Source organism: Pristiophorus japonicus, unplaced genomic scaffold, assembly GCF_044704955.1.
Source record: "Pristiophorus japonicus isolate sPriJap1 unplaced genomic scaffold, sPriJap1.hap1 HAP1_SCAFFOLD_340, whole genome shotgun sequence".
Lineage (NCBI taxonomy): Eukaryota > Metazoa > Chordata > Chondrichthyes > Pristiophoridae > Pristiophorus > Pristiophorus japonicus.
Genome location: NW_027253216.1, coordinates 263,082 through 281,107, shown reverse-complemented (window position 1 = coordinate 281,107; position 18,026 = coordinate 263,082). Strand labels below are relative to the sequence as shown.

General features: G+C 49.0%; 1 protein-coding gene across 7 annotated transcripts in view; it reads right to left on the bottom strand.

Moving 5' to 3' along the window:
• Nucleotides 1-18,026, bottom strand: part of LOC139250046 (steroid hormone receptor ERR2-like) — a 294,985-nt gene that overhangs the window by 142,014 nt on the left and 134,945 nt on the right. The gene's annotated exons all lie outside the window — the stretch shown is intronic.

Below are 18,026 nucleotides of genomic sequence, written 5' to 3'. Positions count from 1 at the left end.
CTCTACACTGTCACATCTAACACTCCCAGGGCGGGTACAGCATGGGTCAGATACAGAGTAAATCTCCCTCTACACTGTCCCATCAAACACTCCCAGGGCAGGTACAGCATGGGTTAGATATAGAGTAAAGCTCCATCTACACTGTCCCATCTAACACTCCCAGGGCAGGTACAGCACGGGTCAGATACAGAGTAAATCTCCCTCTACACTGTCACATCTAACACTCCCAGGGCGGGTACAGCACGGGGTTAGATACAGAGTAAAGCTCCCTCTACACTGTCCCATCAAACACTCCCAGGGCAGGTACAGGGTTAGATACAGATTAAAGCTCATAAGAACATAAGAATTAGGAACAGAAGTAGGCCATTTGGCCCCTCGAGCCTGCTCCGCCATTCAACAAGATCATGGCTGATCTGGCCGTGGACTCAGCTCCACTTACCCGCCCGCTCCCCGTAACCCTTAATTACCTTATTGGTTAAAAATCTATCTATCTGTGACTTAAATACATTCAATGAGTTAGCCTCAACTGCTTCCTTGGGCAGAGAATTCCACAGATTCACAACCCTCTGGGAGAAGAAATTCCTTCTCAACTCGGTTTTAAATTGGCTCCCCCGTATTTTGAGGCTGTGCCCCCTAGTTCTCGTCTCCCTGACCAGTGGAAACAACCTCTCTGCCTCTATCTTGTCTGTCCCTTTCATTATTTTAAATGTTTCTATAAGATCACCCCTCATTCTTCTGAACTCCAACGAGTAAAGACCCAGTCTACTCAGTAGATACAGAGTAAAGCTCCCTCTACACTGTCCCATGAAACACTCCCAGGGCAGGTACAGCACGGGGTTAGATACAGAGTAAAGCTCCCTCTAAACTGTCCCATCAAACACTCACAGGACTGGTACAGCACGGGGTTAGATACAGAGTAAAGCTCCCTCTACACTGTCCCATCAAACATTCCCAGGGCAGGTACAGCACGGGTTAGATACAGAGTAAAGCTCCCTCTACACTGTCCCATCAAACACTCCCAGGGCAGGTACAGCACGGGCTTAGATACAGAGTAAAGCTCACTCTACACTGTCCCATCAAATACTCCCAGGGCAGATACAGCACCGGGTTATATAAAGAGCAAACTCTATCTACACTGTCCCATCAGACATTCTCAGAGTAAAGATTAAAGTATGGGATGGTTGATGAGCAGTGGAAAACATTTAAGGAGATATTTCATAACTCACAACAAAAAAAACTGCCAATGTGCAGGAAAGACTGTGAGAGAAGGGATGACCATCCGTGGCTAACTAAGGAAATAAGGGATATTATTAAATTGAAAACAAGGGCTTACAATGTGGCCAAGACTAGTGGGAGGCCAGAGAATTGGGAAACTTTTAAAGTCAGCAAAGAACGACAAAAGAAATGGTAAAGAGAGGGAAGATAGATTATGAAAGTAAACTAGCACAAAATATAAAAACAGATAGTAAGAGTTTCTACATAAAAAGGAAAAGAGTGGCTCAAGTAAATATTGGTCCCCTGGAGGATGAGACTGGGGAATTAATAATGGGGAACAGGGAAATGGCAGAGACGTTGAACAAATATTATGTATCGGTTTTCACAGGAGAAGACACGAAAAACATCCCAATAGTGGATAATCAAGGGGCTACAGCGAGGGAGGAACTTAATACAATCACTATCACTAATGAAGTCGTACGTACTCTGTAAAATAATGGGACTAAAGGCGGACAAGTCCCCTGGACCTGATGGCTTACAACCTAGAGTCTTAAAAGAAGTGGCTGCAGAGATAGTGGATGCATTTATTTTAATCTACTAAAATTCCCTGGATTCTGGGGTGGTCCCAGCGGATTGGAGAACTGCACATGTAACGCCCCTATTTAGAAAAAAGGGCCAGACAAAAAGCAGGAAACTATAGACCAGTTAGTTGTCGTTGGGAAAATCCTGGAGTCCATTATGAAGGAAGCAGTAGCAGGACATTTGGAAAAGCATAATTCAATCAAGCAGAGTCAGCATGGTTTTATGAAAGGTTGTTTGACAACTTTGTTGTAGTTCTTTGAGGATGTAACGAGCAGGGTGAGATAAGGGGGAACCAGTGGATGTGGTGTATTTGGATTTCCAGAAGGCATTCGATAAGGTGCCACATAAAAGGTTACTGCACAAGATAAAAGTTCACGGGGTTGGGGGTAATATATTAGCATGGATAGAGGATTGGCTAACTAACAGAAAACAGAGAGTCGGGATAAATGGGTCATTTGCCGGTTGGCAAACAGTAACTAGTGGCATGCTGTAGGGATGGGTGATGGGGCCTCAACTATTTACAATCTATATTAATGACTTGGATGAAGGGACCGAGTGTAATGTAGCCAAGTTTGCTGATGATACAAAGATGGTGGGAAAGCCAATTGTGAGGACACAAAAAATCTGCGAAAGGATATAGACAGGCTAAGTGAGTGGGCAAAAATTTGGCAGATGGAGTATAATGTGGGAAAATGTGAGCTTATCCACTTTGGTAGAAAAAATAGAAAAGCAAATTATAATTTAAATGGAGAAAAATTTCAAAGTGCTGCAGTGCAGAGGGACCTGGTGGTCCTTGTGCATGAAACACAAAAAGTGAGTGTTATGCATGCAAACCTGTAATTACCATGTCTAACCACCAGAGGGCTTATCCCCTGGAGTCCCAAGGGATCCCACAATCCCTTGGGAGCGCCTGTATATAAGGAGGCTGGAGAGGCACTCTGAGATCTGCAATAAAGGACTGCGGTCACACCTTACTTTGAGCTTGCAGCATCTAGTCTGACTTTTTATCCAAGACATAACAACTGGCGACGAGATATAGATAACGAACCCCAACGCAACAATGCAGAGAACTGTGGGCATCCTGGAGAAATTTTCGGAGGGAGATGATTGAGAAACCTTCGTGGAGTGACTTGACCAATACTTCGTGGCCAACGAGCTGGAAGGAGAAGCGAACGCTGCCAAACGAAGGGCGATCCTCCTCACCGTTTGCGGGACATCAACTTATGGCCTCATGAAAAACCTGCTCGCTCCATCAAAACCCACAGACAAGTCACACGATGAGTTGTGCACACTGGTCCGGGAGCATCTAAACCCGAAGGAAAGTGTTCTGATGGCGAGGTATCGGTTCTGCATGTACAAGAGGTCTGAAGACCAGGAAGTGGCGAGCTACATCGCCGAGCTAAGGCGCCTTGCAGGATATTGCGAATTTGAAGGACACTTGGAGCACATGCTCAGAGACTTCTTTGTACTTGGCATTGGCCATGAAGTAATACTTCATAAACTTTTGAATGTAGAGACCCCAACCTTGAGTAAAGCCATAGCGATAGTCCAGGCGTTTATCTCCACCAGTGACAATACCAAAACCAATCTCCCAGTACGCGAGTGCTGCTGCAAGTACTGTGAACAAAGTAACGATATTTTCGAATCGAAATGTACAGTGCAGGTCTTACACGCCTGTAGTTGCATGTCCGCAGATGATTCAGAGTCTGCCATCAAGGGTGGTGAATACAAGGTAATTAACACCTTGTTGGCGCTGTGGGGGTGATCATCGATTCCATTCATGCTGCTTCAAAGGATATATTTGGAAGGGCTGTGGAACACTGGGACAACTCCAACGCATGTGCAGGCAAGCTGCAAACCCTGCTAATCCTGCAAACCACCATGTAGCAGAGGAGGACAGATCCATGGTGGATCATGACAAACCAGAGCCTCAGACCGAGGAGGCAGAGGTATATGGGGTGCACACATTTACCACAAAGTGTCCCCCGATAATGCTGAATGTTGAATTAAATGGACTCCCGGTGTCCATGGAGCTGGACACGGGCACAAGCCAGTCCATAATAAGTAAAAAGACTTTCGATAAGTTGTGGTGCAACAAGGCTTCAAGGCCAGTCCTGACTCCCATTCGTACCAAACTTAGAACATACACAAAGGAACTGATTCCCATAATCGGCTGTGCTGCCGTAAAGGTCTCCTACGATGGAGCGGTGCATGATTTACCACCCTGGGTGGTACCAGGCGATGGCCCCATGCTGTTCGGCAGGAGCTAGCTGGGAAAGATAGGCTGGAACTGGGATGACGTCCGAGTGCTTTCGACCGTCGATGACACCTCATGTGCCCAGGTCCTAAACAAGTTCCCCTCGCTGTTCGAACCAGGCATCGGGAAGTTCCAAGGAGCAAAAGTGCAGATCCATTTGATTCCGGGGGCGCGGACCATCCATCACAAGGTGAGAGCGGTACCTTACATGATGAGAGAGAGGGTGGAGATCGAGCTGGATAGGCTGCAACAAGAGGGCATCATTTCACCGATCAAATTCGATGAGTGGGCCAGCCCGATTGTTCCAGTCCTCAAGGGAGATGGCACCATCAGAATCTGTGGTGATTACAAAGTAACTATCAATCATTTCTCACTGTAGGATCAATACCCGCTACCAAAGTCGGATGACCTATTTGCGATGCTGGTGGGAGGGAAAACGTTCTCGAAGCTGGACTTGACCTCGGCCTACATGACGCAGGAGCTGGAGGAATCATCGAAAGGCCTCACCTGTATCAACACATACAAAGGTCTTTCCGTTTACACAGATGCCTGTTTGGGATTCGATTGGCTGCGGCGATATTCCAGAGGAACATGGAAAGCTTGCTGAAGTCGGTCTTCCAGGACGACATCTTGGTTACAGGTCGGGACACAGTCGAGCAGCTGCAGAACCTGGAGGAGGTTCTTAGTCGGCTTAATCGTGTGGGGCTCAGGTTAAAATGCTTGAAGTGTGTTTTCCTGGCACCTGAAGTGGAGTTCCTGGGGAGAAGAATTGCGGCGGACGGCATCAGGCCCACCGATTCGAAGACGGAGACAATCGAGAACGCACTGAGACCTCAGAACGTGACGGAGCTGCGGTCGTTTCTCGGAATCCTGAACTATTTTGGTAACTTCTTGTCGGGTCTTAGCACATTGTTAGAACCCCTGCACTCTTTACTGCGTAAAGGAGATGAATGGGTATGGGGTAAAAGCCAAGAAAATGCCTTTGAGAAAGCTAGGAAGCTGTTATGTTCAAACAAGTTGCTTGTGTTGTACGATCCATGTTAGCGTTTGGTACTAGCATGTGATGCGTCATCGTACGGGGTCGGGTGTGTATTGCAACAAGCTAATGAATTTGAGAAATTGCAACCGGTTGCTTATGCATCCAGAAGTCTGTCTAAGGCCGAGAGGACCTACAGTATGAGCGAAAAAGAAGCGTTAGCGTGTGTTTAGGGGAAAAGAAAATGCATCAATATCTGTTCGGGCTCAAATTTGAATTGGAAACTGACCATAAACAGCTTATATCCCTCTTTTCTGAAAGTAAAGCGATAATTACGAATGCATCGACCCGCATCCAGAGATGGGTGCTCACGTTGTCCGCATACAACTACGCCACAGGCCAGGCACAGAAAACTGCGCCGATGCTCTCAGTAGGCTGCCCTTGCCCACCACCGGGGTGGAGATGGTACAGTCCGCAGATTTAGTTATGGTAATGGAAGCATTCGAGAGTGAGCAATCACCTGTTACCGCCCAACAGATTAGAACCTGGACAAGCCAGGACCCCTTACTGTCCTTAGTAAAAAACTGTGTGCTCCACGGGAGTTGGTCCAGTGTCCCGTTAGAGATGCAGGAAGAAATAAAGCCGTACCAGCGGCGCAGAGATGAAATGTCTGTACAGGCAGACTGCCTCCTGTGGGGTAATCGGGTAGGGATACCCAAAAAGGGCAGGGACACTTTCATTGGTGATCTCCACAGCACCCACCCAGGCATTGTAATGATGAAAGCGATAGCCAGATCCCACGTGTGGTGGCCCAGTATCGATGCAGACTTAGAGTCCTGTGTGCACAAATGTAATACATGTTCCCAGTTAAGCAATGCACCCAGGGAGGCGCCACTAAGTTTATGGTCCTGGTCCTCCAAACCATAGTCTAGGGTTCATGTCAACTATGCAGGCCCATTCTTGGGAAAAATGTTTTTAATGGTTGTAGATGCGTATTCCAAGTGGATTGAATGCATGATAATGTCGGCAAGCACGTCCGCTGCCGCCATTGAAAGCCTACGGGTCATGTTTGCCACGCACGGCCTGCCTGATGTCCTTGTAAGTGACAAGTGCTTTACCAGTGTTGAATTCAAGGAATTCATGATCCACAATGGGATCAAACATGTCATATCTGCCCCGTTTAAGCCAGTGTCCAACGGTCAGGCAGAACGAACAGTTCAAGCAATCAAGCAGAGCTTGAAAAGGGTAACTGAAGGCTCACTGCAGACTCACTTATCCCGAGTCCGGCTTAGTTACTGCACAAGACCCCACTCACTCACCGGGGTTCCTCCCGTTGAATTGCTCATGAAAAGGGCACTTAAGACAATGCTCTCGTTAGTCCACCCTGATCTACATGAACAGGTAGAGAGCAGGCGGTTTAAACAGAATACATCTCATGATCGCGCAAATGTGTCACGCGAAATTGAAGTAAATGATCCTGTATTTGTGTTGAACTATGGACAAGGTCCAAGGGGATCGCTGGCACTGTTTCGACCAAAGAGTGGAGTAGGGTGTTTGTGGTCAAACTCGCAAATGGACTCAGCTGCAGAAAACACCTGGACCAAACCAAACTCAGATTTACAGACTATCCAGAACAACCCACAATAGACTCTATCTTTTTCGACCCTCCAACACACACACCAGTGGCAACCAACCCAGCGGTTGACCACGAAGCAGAACCCATCGCCCGCAGCAGACCAGCAAGGCCATAGAAACATAGAAACATAGAAAATACGTGCAGGAATAGGCCATTTGGCTCTTTGAGCCTGCACCACCATTCGATAAGATCATGGCTGATCATTCCTTCAGTACCCATTTCCTGCTTTCTCTCCATACCCCTTGATCCCTTTAGCCGTAAGGGCCATATCTAACTCCCTCTTGAATATATCCAATGAACTGGCATTAACAACTCTCTGCGGCAGGGAATTCCACAGGTTAACAACTCTGAGTGAGGAAGTTTCTCCTCATCTCAGTCCTAAATGGCCTACCCCTTATCCTAAGACTACATCCCCTGGTTCTGGACTTCCCCAACATCGGGAACATTCTTCCCGCATCTAGCCTGTCCAGTGCCCTCAGAATCTTATATGTTTCTATGAGATCCCATCTCATCCTTCTAAACTCCAGTGCATAAAGGCCCAGTTGATCCAGTCTCTCCTCATATGTCAGTCCGGCCATCCCGGGAATCAGTCTGGTGAACCTTCGCTGCACTCCCTCAATAGCAAGAACGTCCTTCCTCAGATTAGGAGACCAAAACTGAACATAATATTCCAGGTGAGGCCTCACTAAGGCCCTGTACAACTGCAGTAAGACCTCCCTGCTCCTATACTCAAATCCCCTAGCTATGAAGGCCAACATACCATTTGCCTTCTTCACCGCCTGCTGCACCTGTATGCCAACTTTCAATGACTGATGAACCATGACACCCAGGTCTCGTTGCACCTCCCCTTTTCCTAATCTGCCACCATTCAGATAATATTCTGTCTTCGCATTTTTGCCCCCAAAGTAGATAACCTCACATTTATCCACATTGTACTGCATCTGCCATGCATTTGCCCACTCAAATAATCTGTCTAAGTCACCCTGCAGCCTCTTAGCGTCCCCCTCGCAGCTCACACTGCCACCCAGTTTAGTGTCATCTGCAATTCCTTCATCCAAATCATTGATGTATATTGTAAATAGCTGGGGTCCCAGCACTGAGCCCTGCGGCACTCCACTAATCACTGCCTGCCATTCCAAAAAGGACCTGTTTATCCCGACTCTCTGCTTCCTGTCTGCCAACTAGTTCTCTATCCATGTCAGTGTATTACCCCCAATACCATATGCTTTGATTTTGCACACCAATTTCTTGTGTGGGACCTTGTCAAAAGCCTTTTGAAAGTCCAAATACACCACATCCACTGGTTCTCCATTGTCCACTCTATTAGTTACATCCTCAAAAAATTCTAGAAGATTTGTCAAGCATGATTTCCCCTTCATAAATCCATGCTGACTTGGACCGATCCTGTCACTGCTTTCCAAATGCGCTGCTATTTCATCCTTAATAATTGATTCCAACATTATCCCCACCACTGATGTCAAGCTAACCGGTCTATAATTACCCGCTTTCTCTCACCCTCCCTTTTTAAAAAGTGGTGTTACATTCGCTACCCTCCAGTCCATAGGAACTGATCCCGAGTCAATAGACGGTTGGAAAATGATCACCAATGCATCCACTATTTCTAGGGCCACTTCCTTAAGTACTCTGGGATGCAGACTATCAGGCCCCGGGGATATATTGGCCTTCAATCCCATCAATTTCCCAAACACAATTTCCCGCCTAATAAGGATATCCTTCAGTTCCTCCTTCTCACGAGACCCTTGGTACCCGAGTACTTTCGGAAGGTTATTTGTGTCTTCCTTCATGAAGACAGAACCAAAGTATTTGTTCAATTGGTCTGCCATTTCTTTGTTCCCCATTATACATTCACCTGAATCCGACTGTAAGGGACCTACATTTGTCTTCACTAATCGTTTTCTCTTCACATATCTATAGAAGCTTTTGCAGTCAGTTTTTATGTTCCCAGTAAGCTTCCTCTCATACTCTATTTTCCCCCTTTTAATTAAACCCTTTGTCCTCCTCTGCTGAATTCTAAATTTCTCCCAGTCCTCAGGTTTGCTGCTTTTTCTGGCCAATTTATATGCCTCTTCCTTGGATTTAACACTATCCTTAATTTCCCTTGTTAGCCATGGTTGAGCCATCTTCCCCGTTTTATTTTTACTCCAGTCAGGGATGTACAATTGCTGAAGTTCATCCATGTGATCTTTAAATGTTTGCCATTGCCTATCCACCGTCAACCCTTTAAGTATCATTTGCCAGTCTACTCTAGCCAATTCATGCCTCAAACCATCGAAGTTACCTTTCCTTAAGTTCAGGACCCTAGTTTCTGAATTAACTGTGTCACTCTCCATCCTAACAAAGAATTCTGCCATATTATGGTCATCCTTCCCCAAGGAGTCTCCCACATTGCTAATTAGTCCTTTCTCATTACATATCACCCAGTCTAGGATGGCCAGCTCTCTAATTGGTTCCTCAACATATTGGTCTAGAAAACCATCCCTAATACACTCCAGGAAATTCTCCTCCACCGCATTTCTACCAGTTTGGTTTGCCCAATCAATATGTAAATTAAAGTCACCCATGATAACTGCTGTACGTTTATTGCATGCATCCCTTATTTCTTGTTTGATGCTGTCCCCAGGAAGAACAGTGCAAGGGGCAAAGGGTGTTAAAAAGACAAGCGTGAAGGCTCTGTGCCTCAATGCGAGGAGTATTCGGAATAAGGTGGATGAATTAACTGCGCAGACAGCAGTTAATGGATATGATGTAATTGGCATCACGGAGACATGGCTCCAGGGTGACCAAGGCTGGGAGCTCAACATCCAGGGGTATTCAACATTTAGAAAGGATAGGCAGAGAGGAATAGGAGGCGGGGTGGCATTGCTGGTTAAAGAGGAAATTAATGCAATAGTGAGAAAGGAATGCTGCCAGCTGCACAGCAGCCCAGCGAAGGCCCAACAAACGACTCACCGACACCACCATTTGCACCGAGACGATCAACCAGGGAAAGGAAGGCCCCAGATCGACTCACATTGTAAATAGTTACGATTGACTTTGCGTGGGTGGGGAGTGGGGGGGGGCGGGCAGGGGCGGGAAGTGCTGTTATGTGTGTAAACCTGTAATTACCATGTCTAACCACCGAGGGCTTATCTCCTGGAATCCCAAGGGATCCCACAATCCCTTGGGAGCACCTGTATATGAGGAGGCCTCACAGGCTGGAGAGGCACTCTGAGATCTGTAATAAAGGACTAGTCACACCTGACTTTTAGCTTGTAGTATCTAGTCTGACTCTTTATCCAAGACATAATAGTGAGTATGCAGTTACAGCAAGTAATCAGGAAGGCAAATGGAATGTTGGCCTTTATTGCCGGGGGGATAGAGTATAAAAGCAGAGAAGTCCTGCTACAACTGTACAGGGTATTGGTGAGGCCACACCTGGAGTACTGCATAGAGTTTTGGTCTCTGTATTTAAGGAAGGATATACTTGCATTGGAGGCTGTTAAGAGAAGGTTCACTAGGTTGACTCCCGAGATGAGGGGGTTGACTTATGAAGATAGGTTGAGTAGGTTTGGCCTATACACATTGGAGTTCAGAAGAATGAGAGGTGATCTTATTGAAACATATAAGATAATGAGGGGGCTCAACAAGGTGGATGCAGAGAGGATGTTTCCACTCATAGGGGAAACTAAAACTAGGGGACATAGTCTCAGAATAAAGGTCCACCCATTTAAAACTGAGATGAGGAGGAATTTATTTTATCAGACGCTTGTAAATCTGTGGAATTCTCTGACCCAGAGAGCTGTGGTGGCTGGGTCATTGAATATATTTAAGGCGGAGATAGATTTTTAAGCAATAAGGAAGTAAAGGGTTATGGGGAGCGGGCAAGGAAGTGGACCTGAGTCCATGATCAGATCAGCCATGGTCTTATTGAATGGTGGAGCAGGCTCGAGGGACCAGGTGGCCTACTCTTGATCCTATTTCTCATGTTCTTATGTTCTTGTGTTGATAGGCAGTCCCTCGGATCGAGGATGACTTGCTTCCACATTAAAAATGCTAAGTCCAATGTGGGAGCTACAGTCTCTGTCGCAGGTTGGGCAGATGGTGGTTGAAGGGACATTGGTTAAATGGTCAGTTTGTTGAAGGGTTATCATGCACTCCTTCCGTCTTATGCGCTTGATCTTCGCTTGCTCCCAGCGAAGAGATTCGAAGTGTTCACAGCCCTGCTTCACCTCAGTTCATACATGGATTGGGTCTGTGGTGGATCCATTGGTCAGCATCAGGTCTGTGGTGGATCCATTGGTCAGGAGCAAGGCTTGCATGTTATCATGAATCAAGCGGAGGATGGTGGCAATTTATTTTTTGAGTACAGCCGAATTTGAAGAGTACAGTCCATAATCTCTCATGGTTGATGGTGTCAAAGGCATTTGTCAGGTCAAAGAAGGTCATGTGCGGGGGTTGGTGCTGCTCCCTGCATTTATCTTGAATTTGTCGCGCGGTGAAGATCATGTCCATTATGCCCCTTAGTGAGTCAAATTCGCATTGAGTACCTGGGAGGAGTTCTTCTGCCACAGGGAGAAGGCGATTGAGGAGTATTCTTGCGATAACTTTCCCTTTGGTAGAAACCAGGGAATTTCATCTGCAGTTAGCGCAATCGACTTATCTCCTTTCCTGAAGATGGTCACGATTAAGGCGACTCTGAGATCCCTGGCACTCCTTCCAAAGAAGAGAAATTAACTCCTGTATTCGCGGCAATGCTTCTCCACCATGTTTTTGTGCTTCGGCGGGAATTCCATCCACTCCTGAGGCCTTGTTGTTCCTCAGTTGTTAAATGGCCATTTCAAACTCATGTAGGGTTGGTGTTGTATTGAGATGATGGAGCGTAGCATGCTGTGGGATGGAAAGAGTGAAGCTCCCTCTACACTGTCCCATCAAACACTCCCAGGGCAGGTACAGCATAGGGCTGTGATTGGATGAGGTGGTCCCAGGGGTCAGGGCTGGAATTGGGTGAGGAGAACCCCAGGGGTCAGGGCTGTGATTGGATGAGGAGAACCCCAGGGGTCAGGGCTGTGATTGGATGAGGAGAACCCCAGGGGTCAGGGCTGGGATTGGATGAGGTGAACCCCAGGGGTCAGGGCTGTAATTGGATGAGGTGGTCCCAGGGGTCAGGGCTGGGATTGGTAACACTTTAATTCTCTGTATTTACAGGATTACACGGGATATACGACACAGAAACAGGCCATTCGGCTCGACCAGTCCGTGCCGGTGTTTATGCTCCACTCGAGCCTCCTCCCGTCTTTCCCCATCTAAATCTATCAGCATAACCCTCTATTCCCTTCTTCCCCATATGTTTATCCAGCCTCCCCTTAAATGCATCGATACTATTCGCCTCAACCCCTCCCTGTGGCAGTGAGTTCCACATTCTCACCGCTCTCTGGGTAAAGAAGTTTCTTCTGAATTCCCCATTGGATTTCTTGGTGACTATCTTATATTGATGGCCTCTAGTTATACTCTTCCCCACAATTGGAAACATTCTCTCTGTATCCACTCTATCAAAACCTTTCATCATTTTAAAGACCACTATTAGGTCACCCCTCAGCCTTCTTTTATCAAGAGCAAAGAGACCCAGCCTGTCCATCCTTTCCTGATATGTATACCCTCCCAGTTCTGGTATCATCCTTGTAAACCTTCTCTGCACTCTCTCCAGTGCCTCTATATCCTTTTTATAATATGGCGACCAGAACTGTACGCAGTGCTCCAAGTGTGGTCTAACCAAGGTTCGATACAGGTTTAGCATGACTTCCCGACTTTTCAATTCTATCCCTCTAGAAATAAATCCTAGAGCTTGGTTTGCTTTTTATGACCTTGCTAACCTGTGTCACAACGTTTAGTGATTTGTGTATTTGTATCCGAGATCCCTTTGTTCCTCTACCCCACCGACTCTCGCCCTCCCAGTAATAAGTGACCTCCCTATTCTTCCTCCCAAAATACAATACCTCACAGTGATCTGTGTTGAACATTTGCCCATTATATGCCCATTCTGCAAGTTTATTACTGTCCCCCTGTAATGTATCACAGTCCCCCTCAGTATTGACTATCCCCCAATTTGGTGTCATCCGCAAATTTAGAAATTGTGTTTTTGATTCCAAAGTCTAAATCGTTAATATAAATTGTGGACAGCAGTGGTCCCAGCACTGATCCCTGTGGAACACCACTCATCATCACAGGCAGTCCCTCGAAATCGAGGAAGACTTGCTTCCACTGTAAAAGTGAGTTCTCAGGTGACTGTACAGTCCAATACGGGAATTACAGTCTCTGTCACAGGTGGGACAGACAGTGGTTGAGGGAAGGGGAGGGTGGGACTGGTTTGCCGCACGCTCCTTCCGCTGCCTGCGCTTGGTTTCTGCATGCTCTCGGCGACGAGACTCGAGGTGCTCAACATCCTCCCGGATGAACTTCCTCCACTTAGGGCAGTCTTTGGCCAGGGACTCCCAGGTGTCAGTGGGGGTGTTGCACTTTATCAAGGAGGCTTTGAGGGTGTCCTTGAAGCGTGTCCTCTGCCCACTTGGGACTCGCTTGCCGGGTCAGAGCTCGGAGTAGAGCGCTTGCTTTGGGAGTCTCATGTCAGGCATGCAGCCGATGTGGCCCGTCCAATGGAGCTGGTCGAGTGTGGTCAGTGCTTCAATGCTGGGGATGTTGGCCTGAGTGAGAACACTGATGTTGGTGCGTCTGTCCTCCCAGTGGATTTGCAGGATCTTGTGGAGGCTGCGTTGGTGGTATTTCGCCAGTGTTTTGAGGTGTCTGCTGTATACAGGCCACATCTCTGAGCCATACAGGAGGGCGGGTATCACTACTGCCCTGCAGACCATAAGCTTGGTGCCAGATTTGTGGTCCTTGACTTCAAACACTCTCTTCCTCAGGCGACCGAAGGCTGCACTGCCGCACTGAAGGCGGTGTTGGACCTCGTCGTCGATGTCTGCCCTTGCTAATAGAAGGCTCCCGAGGGACGGAAAATGGTCCACGTTGTCCAAGGCCTCGTTGTGGATTTTGATGACTGGGGGGCAGTGCTGTGTAGTGGGGTCAGGTTGGTGGAGGACCTTTGTCTGATGGATATTTAGCATAAGGCCCATGCTCTCGTACGCCTCGGTGAAGGTGTTGACTATGGCTTGGAGTTCGGCCGCTGAATGTGTGCAGACGTGAGCATCGTCCGCGTACTGTCATTCGATGACAGAGGATGGGACGACCTTGGATCTAGACTGGAGGGGGCGAAGGTTGAACAGGTTCCCACTGGTTCTATAAGCTCCACTCCAGCGGGGAGCTTACTTAGGGTGAGATGGAGCATTGCAGCAAGGAAGATTGAGAAGAGCGTTGATACGATGACACAGCCCGGCTTGACCCCGGTCCGGACGTGGATTGGGTCTGTGGTGGATCCATTGGTCAGGATCACGGCCTGCATGTCATCGTGGAGCAGGCAGAGGATGGTGACAAACTTTTGGTGGCAGATGAATCTGAGGAGGATGTGCCATAGACCCTCACGGGTGACAGTGTCGAAGGCTTTTGTGAGGTCAAAGAAGGCCATGTACAGGGGTTGGTGCAGTTCCCTGCATTTCTCTTGTAGTTGTCGCGCGGTGAAGATTATGTCCATTGTGCTACTTAGTGGGCGGAATCCGCATTGTGACGGAGAGGCAACACCATTACCCACCTTCTGCCACTCAGAATAGCTACCTTTACATCAGTCTATTATGGGGTACCTTATCAAAGGCCTTTTGAAAATCTGGACTTTGGGTACCACACACACTGACTCTCACTGGGGTACGATTCCCACACACACTGACTTTCACTGTGGTACGGGTCCCACACACACACTGACTCTCACTGGGGTACGGGTCCCACACACACACTGACTCTCACTGTGGTACGGGTCCCACACACACACTGACTCTCACTGGGGTACAGTCCCACACACACTGACTCTCACTGGGGAACAGTCCCACACACACACTGACTCTCACTGGGGTAAGGGTCCCACACACACACTGACTCTCACTGTGGTACGGGTCCCACACACACACTGACTCTCACTGTGGTACGGGTCCCACACACACACTGACTCTCACTGTGCTACGGGTCCCACACACACACTGACTCTCACTGGGGTACAGTCCCACACACACTGACTCTCACTGGGGAACAGTCCCACACACACTGACTCTCACTGGGGTAAGGGTCCCACACACACTGACTCTCACTGGGGTACAGTCCCACACACACTGACTCTCACTGGGGAACAGTCCCACACACACTGACTCTCACTGGGGCAAGAGTCCCACACACACTGACTCTCACTGGGGTACAGTCCCACACACACTGACTCTCACTGGGGTACAGTCCCACACACACTGACTCTCACTGGGGTACAGTTCCACACACACTGACTCTCACTGGGGAACAGTCCCACACACACTGACTCTCACTGGGGTACGGGTCCCACACACACTGACTTCCCACACACACTGACTCTCACTGGGGTAAGGGACCCACACACACTGACTCTCACTGGGGTACAGTTCCACACACACTGACTCTCACTGGGGTACGGGTCCCACAGACACTGACTCTCACTGGGGTACGGGTCCCACACACACTGACTCTCACTGGGGTACAGTCCCACACACACTGACCCTCACTGGGGTACGGGTTCCACACTCACTGACTCTCACTGGGGTACAGTCCCACACACACTGACTCTCACTGGGGTACGGGTCCCACACACACTGACTCTCACTGGGGAACAGTCCCACACACACTGACTCTCACTGGGGAACAGTCCCACACACACTGACCCTCACTGGGGAACAGTCCCACACACACTGACTCTCACTGGGGAACAGTCCCATACACACTGACTCTCACTGGGGAATAGTCCCACACACACTGACCCTCACTGGGGAACAGTCCCACAAACACTGACTCTCACTGGGGAACAGTCCCACACACACTGACTCTCACTGGGGTACGGGTCCGACACACACTGACTTCCCACACACACTGACTCTCACTGGGGTAAGGGTCCCACACACACTGACTCTCACTGGGGTACAGTTCCACACACACTGACTCTCACTGGGGTACGGGTCCCACAGACACTGACTCTCACTGGGGTACGGGTCCCACACACACTGACTTTCACTGGGGTACAGTCCCACACACACTGACTCTCACTGGGGTACAGTCCAACACACACTGACCCTCACTGGGGTACGGGTCCCACACTCACTGACTCGCACTGGGGTACAGTCCCACACACACTGACTCTCACTGGGGTAAGGGTCCCACACACACTGACTCTCACTGGGGTACAGTCCCACACACACTGACTCTCACTGGGGTACAGTCCCACACACACTGACTCTCACTGGGGTAAGGGTCTCACAGACACTGACTCTCACTGGGGTACCAGTCCCACACACACTGACTCTCACTGGGGTACAGTCCCACACACACTGACTCTCACTGGGGTACAGTCCCACACACACAGACTCTCACTGGGGTATGTGTCCCACACACACTGACTCTCACTGGGGTACGGGTCCCACACACAATGACTCTCACTGGGGAACAGTCCCACACACACTGACTCTCACTGGGGAACAGTCCCACACACACTGACCCTCACTGGGGAACAGTCCCACACACACTGACTCTCACTGGGGTACGGGTCCCACACACACTGACTCTCACTGGGGAATAGTCCCACACACACTGACTCTCACTGGGGTACAGTCCCACACACACTGACCCTCAATGGGGTACGGGTCCCACACACACTGACTCTCACTGGGGTACGGGTCCCACACACACTGACTCTCACTGGGGTACAGTCCCACACACACTGACTCTCACTGGAGTACTGTCCCACACACACTGACTCTCACTGCGGTACATTCCCACACACATTGACTCTCACTGGGGTATGGGTACCCCCACACTGACTCTCACTGGGTTACAGTCCCACACACACTGACTCTCACTGGGGTACAGCAAGCACATTATGCTTGAACTGTATAAAACACTGGTAAGGCCACAGCTGGAGTACTGCATGCAGTTCTGGTCACCACATTACAGGAAAGATGTGATTGCACTGGAAAAGGTACAGAGGAGATTTGCGAGGATGTTGCCTGGACTGGAGAATTTTGACCATGAGGAAAGATTGGAGATGCTGGGTCTGTTTTCTTTGGAACAGAGGAGGCTGAGGGGAGATCTGATTGAGATGCATAAAATTATGAGGGGCCTGGATAGAGTGGATAGGATGGACCTGTTTCCCTTGGCAGAGGAGTCAACAACCAGGGGATATAAATTTTGAGTAATTGGCGGGATGTTTAGAGAAGATGAGCGGAAATATCTTCCCCCAGAGGGTGGTGGGGTTCTGGAACTCACTACCTGAAAGGGTGGTAGAGTCAGAAACCCTCACCACATTTAAAAAGTACCTGGATGTGCACCTGAAGTGCCGTAACCTGCAGGGCTACGGACCCAGAGCTGGAAAGTGGGATTAGGCTGGGTAGCACTTGGTCGGCCGGCGCGGACACGATGGGCCGAATGGCCTCCTTCCGTGCTGTAAATTTAATTGATTCTATGATTCTATGACACTGACTCTCACTGGGGTACAGTCCCACACACACTGACTCTCACTGGGGTACAGTCCCACACACTGACTCTCACTGTGGTACGTCCCACACACACTGACTCTCACTGGGGTCCGGGCCCCACACACACTGACTCTCACTGGGGTAAGGGTCCCACACACACTGACTCTCACTGGGGTACGTGTCCTACACACACTGACTCTCACTGGGGTAAGGGTCCCACACACACTGACTCTCACTGGGGTACGGGTCCCACACACACTGACTCTCACTGGGGTACGGGTCCCACACACACTGACTCTCACTGGGGTACGGGTCCCACACACTGACTCTCACTGGGGTACGGTCCCACACACACTGACTCTCACTGGGGTACAGTCCCACACACACTGAATCTCACTGGGGTACAGTCCCACACACACTGACTCTCACTGGGGTACGAGTCCCACACACACTGACTCTCACTGGGGTACGTGTCCTACACACACTGACTCTCACTGGGGTACAGTCCCACACACACTGACTCTCACTGGGGTACGGGTCCCACACACACTGACTCTCACTGGGGTACAGTCCCACACACACTGACTCTCACTGGGGTACAGTCACACACACACACTGACTCTCACTGGGGTACAGTCCCACACACACTGACTCTCACTGGGGTACGGGTCCCACACACACTGACTCTCACTGGGGTACAGTCCCACACACACTGAC